Genomic DNA, 9,332 nt, shown 5'->3' with positions numbered 1-9,332 from the left:
TGCCGTGGTTTCGAAGTACTCAACTTGATTTACTACTTTACTTTCAGCGTAATCTGATTTACGCAGTTTTTCGCGGTGATTAGTACTTTACTGGAGTCAACTCGATTATTTGCAAACTGATGATCCGTGCCGTGCGTGCTATCATGTTTCAAGACAGACTAACTAAGTAGGAGTACTACATGTAACTGGCCCGAGTGCCCAGTTAATTAATGGATCCCCGAGGTGGTGTAACACAAATCGAGCTGGAGTACATGGTACACGATGAAGACGCAGAGCCCATTGCCCTGCCATTCCCACTTTTGGAGAAACTCGCAGATTATTTTTCTGACGAGTTGATAATTGGAAGAGGTGGCTTTGCGGTGGTTTATAAGGTACGGTTAAAAGCTCTCGCGTGCCCTGCTGCCCGCACTCTGACTCCGATTAATTTGATCAAACTTTATATGAAATGAAAACTCTCGCGCGTGATCTCGCTGCTGCAGGCAGTGCTTGATAATGGCGTTCTCGCTGTAAAGAGGCTGTTCAATACGCACATGCATGAGGAACAATTCCAGGGTGAGGTGGAATGTCTCATGAAGGTGAAGCACAAAAACATTGTACGGTTTCTGGGATATTGCGCCGACACACAAGAGAATATTTCGGACTACAAAGGGAAAATGGTTATGGCGGATGTACAGCAGCGGCTGCTCTGCTTTGAATATCTACCCAAAGGAAGTCTTGATGGTTATATAACAGGTAGGTTTATGTTTCCATTCTAATTTTCTTCACATGATATTTACTTGGTTGGTTCAAACTACTGGAATATATCTGTATATGACTTAAATAGTTTACACATGTAATATATTGTCTTGCACCCAAAAGTTAAGGAACTCAATTATCTCAAATATATACTGAACTAGATCCATATTTTTCATCTATCCTGTGTAGATTCACCTGGAGAACTTAACTGGAGAAAGCGATACGATATGATAAAGGGGATCTGTGAAGGGTTACATTATCTTCACCAGAATAATATTCTGCACATGGATCTAACACCCGGAAATATATTACTGGATGAGGATATGATGCCGAAAATGACTGATTTCGGACTGTCAAGGTGTTTTGAGAAAGACCAAACAGGGGTCATTACTAAAAATGTGGCTGGAACGAGGTAAGCCTGCCAAAGCATATGGAAAGCTTAAATTTTTATATTTTTTCCCGCAAAAAAAAGGAAAGCTTAATTTTTAACTTATTCAACTGTAGTGTAAATTTATATTGCAGTTGCTCTGCATATTACTAATGGACCAGACTATATGTGTTTTCAGGGGATATTTGGCGCCGGAATGCTATAACAAGGAAATCATACTCACGCACAAGTTTGACTTATATAGTCTTGTGCTATAATAATAGAGATATTGACCGGAAAGAAGGGGTGTCAAGTTACTATTGAGAATGTATGAACAATTTAGTCACCATTCCAAGTCAAATCTTACAAATAATGGTCTTTGGCATTAGCCCAAGTTTTTATTTTAAAATGGCTGGTCCATTTTCATAACGTAATCATGGTTGCATTTCATAGGTACTTCAAATTTGGAATAATACGATGTTGGATGCACTGCAGCGGGATCAAATACGAGTATGTCTGAAGATTGGGATGGAGTGCACAGAAGTCGATCCGGCAAAGAGACCAGCTAGTATGAAGCACATAATCGATTGGCTTGCTGAAATAGACTGTAGTACGCATGTAATCCCAGCAGGTGGGACAAGAGAGCTTCTTCTCGTTCACCCGTCCACGCTTTGCTTCCCCTTTGAGCCCAACAAGGCTATCACGTGCCCATTGCAGCTAACAAATAACACCGATAAGCACGTTGCATTTAGGCTTATGGATAATAGCATGGAGTCTTCCTTCCTAAGGCTGCCATTGTATGACGTTGTGCCACCTAACACACCTTATACTCTCATCGTGACAACACAAGAGAAAGAATATCTACCACGAAAGTATATCATAGATGTGATCCTCCAAAGTGCTACATTAATATTGGGGGATGATGATCATATAAACACTTTTCGAAGCCAGCCAGACAAGTTTTTTCAAGAGACAGGGAATGATGTACAGGAGGTGAAACGGAAAGCACTTTATACCTTGACACGCATCGCAACGTCATTCTCGAAGGTAAAATATGATGAGCAAGCTCGGTGACATGCACAACACAGTTAGTTGTCAGCTGTTTTATGTATGTTTTTGCGTACTCTTGTATTAACATTGAGATATTAAAAAAGAAAAGACACTTTAGTCTTTCAAGCAAGTATTTCCCCATGGAAATTGTTAGTTTATGCATTTCATCGTCGCATTAGCAATGATATGTCCATAAAAATATACAAAAAAATGTTGCAAATTACATCTTGAGGGAACATTGCTGGACTTCAATCTTTCCATCAAGTAATTTGGTGGGAAAGAAAAAATGAGCGTCAGTCTCTGCCATTCTTTAATACTAGTAAATATGCACGTGGAACGCACGTCTATTTAGACTAATAAGTGTGCACGTGCAACACGCGTCTATTTGGATTAACACAGTATACTATACTTAATACAAGACAATTTATTCATAAATTTGAAATTTCCCTATAAAGTACACAATCTCTTATTCCCAACTCATACAAATAATTTGAAATATAGTTTCTCCTTAATCAGCATGTCTCCTGTATTAAAAGACCACCCACTTTTCCCAATGTATAAAACTCAAAATTATTTAGAAGATTCATCATGATTCTTCATATGCACACATTTATGCAAGTATAATCACACATGAAAATGTCACTTAGGACAAGCTAAGGAACCGTTTCAGTGCCAACAAAATCCAGTCAAGAATTATTATTACAATTGAGTGTCAACCATACAATAGCGGAAAAAAACCTCTATGGTTTGTTGAAAAGAGGAAGCCATTGTCACATAGAGAAGTGTAGAGATGTCTTGACTGAATCAGCTGTGAAACAAGACAAAAAAAATATTAGTTGGACCATCCGATTCTACTATTACACCACAAGTGTTGTAATGTCTAGAAGCAAGAAAAGTGACTTTATTATGAAAATAGAACATGTAAACCAAATAAAAATTACATTGATAAATTGCGTAATTATACTTGTTAATCACTGGACAAAAGCATTAATATGACAACTTGGAACAGTTACTTGAGTACTACACATTTCTTTAAGGGCTCAACATTCTAAAATTTTGACAATATAACAAATATCCTCTCAGTTTGTAGTAATAATGATACGTAGGCTACCACTTGTAAGAATAACAGTGGCAAAAAAGGGCCAACAAATGCCGGTTTAGAAAGAAAAAACTGCAGATATGCTTCCAATTTTAGCAACTCTAGTGGATAAAACATACCTTACCTCCCAAGTTAGGAAAATAGTCAAATGAAAAAATGTACTTCTTATAAGTAGTAGAGATGAAGTCATAAGGATCATGATTCAAGATATTCGGAGAAACATGGTTGGTCTCTCTGTATGATGCGAAGTCGTTGCAGTCAGTAGAAGAGTGACCTGCCCTCCAAGCAGAAGACGAAGGCGGCGACGGCACGTGTGCGTGTTCGGAGGAAGCCGCAGCTCCTCTTCGCATGTCTCCCATTGTGGCTCGCGTGGGTGGTGGGCTGGTGACGACAGGCGACTCGCGATCGCGATTCCCTGATAGGAGACGATAGGATGCGCTCGCGATTAGTTTCCTAATAAGTATATGTGTTCGTGATTAGTTATCTAATAGGATGCGTCCGTGATTAGTTTCCTAATAATTAGATGTGTTCGTGATTAATTTCCTAATAGGATGCGCTCGTCATTATTTTCCTAATAATAGGATGCACCCGTGATTAGTTTCCTAATAATAGAATGCGTTTGTGATTAGTTTCCTAATAATTAGATGCGTCTGTGATTAGTTTCTTAATAGGATGTGTCCGTGATTATAGTTTCCTAATTGACCAGGCGTGGACTTCATATTTTCCTTCACGGTGGAGTACGGTCAGTCAATGTAAATTGCTAAGTGCACACAGAGAACAGATTAAGTTAAGGCTAGCCGTTAGATTGAGTTTAGTGGGACTAATCATGCGGTGGTAATGTATCCGTGTACGTTTTGTGGGGTGCACTTAAAGAAGATTATGTTTGCTCTTTTTATAAGTAGTATAGATTTGCCGTTCTTTTTCAACTTCTTTAGTAATCTGTATAATGGAAGATAGATAGATACAAGTTGGTCTCACTTAAATTTGAAGGTTGATATATGTACTTCACCTTTTGTGTTGTTTTCACATGTATTGCGTGGTGGTGGTTCTGGACCGCGCATGCACACATGGTCATATATTTCGCAGCCAATCTTGTCCACAGTCAAGGTATAAATTATATATCTTCTCTATCTGGCTTACGATGTCTGTGCAGTAATACTTCTAGGTCGTTCCCAGCCAGATATTAACCATAGCCTCTTTTGTTAAACATGTAGTTGTGATCTAGGAAGTAGTTAGTATCTGTATATCTCCTGTAACAACTCATGTATATCTGGCTATGCCGTTGTGCCCTAGCGCACGTATATATAAACCCCCTCGGCCACCGTATTGGGTGCGCCGATCCAATCTACCCTTCCTCCAGTTTTCACATGGATCAGCCTGGGATCCCGCGCCTGCGACCGGGGACGGCTGACCACCAGGTTCTCCCGCAGCAGACACGGGCGCCACGCGGGCGGCGGAAGCAGGCGTGTTGGGTGCGGTGGCAACCGGCCCAGCAGTGGGCCCCGCTGCAGGGTTCGACGTGCGCCTCACAGGGGCGGGTGGGGCGGGCGGCCCACCCGTGTCGGACACCTGGTCCAATGGGAAGGCGGGCGCGTCGCTGTCGCGCGTGGAGGGAGAAAGCGCTCCTCCGCCGTCTGGAGACACGTGATCCAAGAACGGATCACGTTCGGGATCAGCGCCAGAATCTGCATGGGATCTTGGGGTACCTTCTCCTGGGATCTTCTGTGGCATACGGGATCCTGCATCCAGATTAGCGTTCGAAACAGAAGTGCAATATTTCATGTGGTCATGCGGAAAAAGGAGGATGGCATGTTCTGCAACACGGGGTGTCACGGGAGCTGTTTGGGTTTGAGCAAACGGAAAAATTTTCTCATCAAACACAACATGACGTGAAATATAGATGCGGGCTGTGGGAACATGAAGGCATTTGTAGCCTTTGTGACGAATGCTATATCCTAGAAACACACATTGTTGAGAGCGAAAAGCGAGTTTGTGTGTATTATATGGGCGCAAGTTTGGCCAACATGCGCACCCAAAGGTTCTAAGAGACGCATAGTCTGGTTTTTGTTGGAACAACTTTTCCATGAGACTAAGTTTTCCTATGACACGGCTAGGAAGTCTATTGATAAGATAGCATGCACATAGGTAGGCTTCATCCCAAAACCGCAATGGCATAGAAGCATGTGATAAGAGTGACAACCCCATGTCAACAATGTGACGATGTTTCCTCTCAGCGGAACCGTTCTGTTGATGTGTGTGTGGGCACGATACATAATGTGCAATGCCAAGTTGACGGAAAAATGTGTTGCTTCATGGCATTCTACAAGAAACGGTGTACATGCGTCAACCTCCTGGTTTGGAAGAGCCTTCTGCCCCTCGGTACCTATGGAAGCTTCAGAAAGCCCTCTATGGTCTTAAACAAGCTCCTCGGGCTTGGTATTCTCGATTGAGCACTCGTCTTCAACAACTTGGTTTTCTGCCATCCAAGGCTGACACGTCCCTCTTTGTCTTCAATCGAAGAGGGGTCACCATGTTTATGCTCGTGTACGTCGATGATATCATTGTGGCCAGTTCCTCTCCCATTGCTACCACCAAGCTGCTTGCTGATCTTCAGGCTTCGTTTGCTCTTAAAGATCTTGGTCCTCTGCACTATTTTCTTGGAGTCGAGGTGACATCATCGCCAGGGGGAATTGTTCTGTCTCAACATAAATATATTGGCGATATTCTTCACCGTGCGAACATGGAAAATTGCAAGATCTCAACCATGCCTATGTCTTCAAGTGAGAAAATCAGCAAGGAGAGTGGCACACCTCTTGGACAGGATGACAACACAAATTATCGCAGTTTGGTTGGAGCCCTTCAGTACCTAACACTCACGAGGCCAGACATCTCCTTTGCGGTAAATCGAGTCTGTCAATTCTTGCATGCACCAACCACAGTACATTTTTCAGCAGCCAAACGCATTTTGCGATACTTGAAGTATACACGAGGTATGGGACTATCTATACGGAAGTCTCCCTCCATGTTGCTGAGTTGCTTCTCAGATGCAGACTGGACAAGATGCAGTGACGACCGCAGGTCCACGGGAGGCTTTGCTGTGTTTCTTGGATCCAATCTGGTGTCTTGGAGTTCGAGGAAGCAAGCCACCGTCTCACGATCCAGCACTGAATCTGAATACAAGGCCTTGGCGAATGGAACAGCGGAGGTAATATGGATACAGTCTGTTCTTGGAGAGCTTGGAGTATTTATGTCTCGGCCTCCAACCTTGTGGTGTGATAATCTGGGTGCTACCTACCTGTCGGCGAATCCGGTGTTTCATGCCAGAACAAAACACATAGAAGTGGACTTCCACTTTGTTCGAGAGAGGGTTGCGGCGAATGCTCTTGATGTTCGATTCATCTCGTCGAAAGAACAGGTTGCAGATATATTTACTAAGCCACTGGCTGAGGCTCCGTTTGTATCAAATAGATGCAATCTTAATCTTCTAGTACGAAGTTAAGATTGAGAGGGGATGTTAAACATGTAGTTGTGATCTAGGAAGTAGTTAGTATCTGTATATCTCCTGTAACAACTCATGTATATCCGGCTATGCCGTTGTGCCCTAGCGCACATATATATATAAACCCCCTCAGGCCATCGTATTGGGTGCGCCGATCCAATCTACCCTTCCTCCAGTTTTCACATCTTTGACTCAGGTACGCGTCTACATAGATATGCATCTCTGTTGCTTGGACACAAACCGGGCCAAGCAGTGGTGAGTGCTTTCTTTAGAAAATCCATATGCATGAACACACAAAAGTCAAGATGAAGTGTTTCTTCTTGATCTGTTTACATTCTTGAATATACATGTGGCACCTCCACCTCAATATGTGTGGCAAGATCTTTGGAAACAAATATGATTGATATTTAATCATGGAAGAGGAACCAATGGCCTCCATTGATATTTGGCTCGGGAATGGGCCTTTGATCAGTCCATAGTTTCATTCCGCATAGTTCCTCTCTTGTGACTGGACACATGAATGAGATTTGCTTTTGTACGTGTAAACAAGGGATAGTGCACATATATGGTTGGTGGTTATTTTTGTTTTTGTTTTTGCGCAGTATAATAATAGGAGATGAAAATGGACACATTGGCTTTTGGGACTATCCGACACAGGCATGTAGTAGTGTTGTTTTTTCTGATAAAGATTATTGATGCCTCTCAGGGGTATCCATGCTTTTGGTCACATTTGACTAACATATTAATTATTTCTTTATCACCGCAGAAAAAAGTGGATGCGCTTAAAGTCTCAGCGAGCCGTGGTATGATTTCTGATTTCTCTTACTACTTCTATTACTATTTCCAGCGAGCTGACTTTTTCAGGTACTGCAGTTACGTGCATTAGATTCATTGAACGGAAGCAATGGATTGTTGCTGGACAGAAGATGGGTATCTCCATGTGTACAGCTATGAAACGAGAATTCAGAAGATCACGAGTTTAAGAGTGTGGAAAACTAGGCTTAAGCGTATGCTTTGCGCAGGGACGCGTGCGTGTTGATATAGGCCTCGAAGGCAGGAGATTACAAGAGTTGGTTAGGCTAGGATTGATCTCCAAGTAACCTAACAGAATATGGGATCATATCTCTAAGCCTAACCGGATTACAACAGACTCACGCACGCACACGTTACAATACATTACAATGTTTAACACTCCCCCTCAATCACAACTTTCTAAGTTGAGATTGTGCCTAAAAGCTTCTAATTGCCGCAAGGTGAGAGGTTTAGTAAACCCATCTGCCACCTGATCACCTGTAGGTATGAATCTGATATTCAGCAGTTTATCAGCCACTCTTTCTCGAACAAAGTGGTAGTCAATTTCAATATGCTTCGTTCTGGCATGGAAGATAGGATTAGCAGACAAATAGGTTGCACCAAGATTGTCACACCAAAGTGATGCTGCTCTTGGATGAGAAACACCCAACTCTGTTAGCAAATTCTGAACCCAGATAACCTCTGCAGTGGCATTAGCTAAGGCCTTGTACTCAACTTCTGTACTTGACCTGGATACAGTTGGCTGTTTACGAGCACTCCAAGAAACCAAATTACTTCCAAGAAACACTACAAAGCCTCCTGTTGATCTTCTATCATCAGGACAACCTGCCCAATCTGCATCTGAAAATGCACTTACAAGCATTGAATCTGACTTTCCAATTTTCAGTCCATGACTCTGTGTCCCTTGAAGATATCTAAGTATCCTCTTTACCGCAGTCCAATGTGAACTAGTAGGAGCATGTAAGAACTGACATACTTTATTTACTGAATATGAGATATCTGGTCTAGTTAATGTCAAATACTGTAATACTCCAACAATACTTCCGTACCTGGTGGAGTCCTCTGCTCCAAGGATCTCTCCATGATGAAGAGACATTTTCTCAGAGGCAGACAAAGGTATAGATGACGGCTTACATCCTTTCATGCCCATCCTCTGAAGTATTTCCTGCACATATTTTCCTTGTGACAACACAATTCCATCTTTTGCATTCTTTACCTCAATTCCAAGGAAGAAGTGAAGGCTGCCAAGATCTTTAAGTGCAAACTCCTTGCTCAAGTCCATAAGAAGAGCTTCAACTGCTTTAGATGATGAACTAGTGACAACTATATCATCAACATAAATAAGCATAAAGATGATTTTCCCACGCCGATGATAGAAAAACAATGAGGTATCTCCCTTTGAGGGAGTAAATCCAAGTGATTGTAACTTAGAGGAGAGCCGAGAGTACCAAGCTCTAGGTGCTTGTTTTAATCCATACAGTGCCTTATCAAGTTTGCAAATATGATGTGGTGCATTTCGATTCTCATACCCAGGAGGTTGCCTCATGAACACTTCCTCTTCCAGAACACCATGCAAGAAAGCGTTCTTTACATCTAGTTGTCTTATGCACCAACCTCTAGATACTGCAACTGAAAGAATCAATGTAATAGTAGCAGCTTTTACCACTGGACTAAACGTATCCTCATAGTCAATCCCATACCTCTGTTTGAATCCTTTAGCAACCAGACGTGCCTTGTATCTGTCAATGGTGCCATCATATTTCCTCTTT

At 42.1% G+C, this 9,332-nt stretch overlaps 1 pseudogene; it reads left to right on the top strand.

Annotated features, from left to right (window-relative positions):
- The first annotated feature begins 209 nt into the window (after positions 1 to 209).
- On the top strand, positions 210 to 7,794 carry LOC119339626 (annotated as a pseudogene).
- Positions 7,795 to 9,332: the final 1,538 nt, after the last annotated feature.

The sequence above is a fragment of the Triticum dicoccoides genome, chromosome 7B (genome assembly GCF_002162155.2).
Source record: "Triticum dicoccoides isolate Atlit2015 ecotype Zavitan chromosome 7B, WEW_v2.0, whole genome shotgun sequence".
In the NCBI taxonomy this organism is placed as follows: domain Eukaryota; kingdom Viridiplantae; phylum Streptophyta; class Magnoliopsida; order Poales; family Poaceae; genus Triticum; species Triticum dicoccoides.
This window is presented reverse-complemented; position numbering and strand designations above follow the sequence as displayed.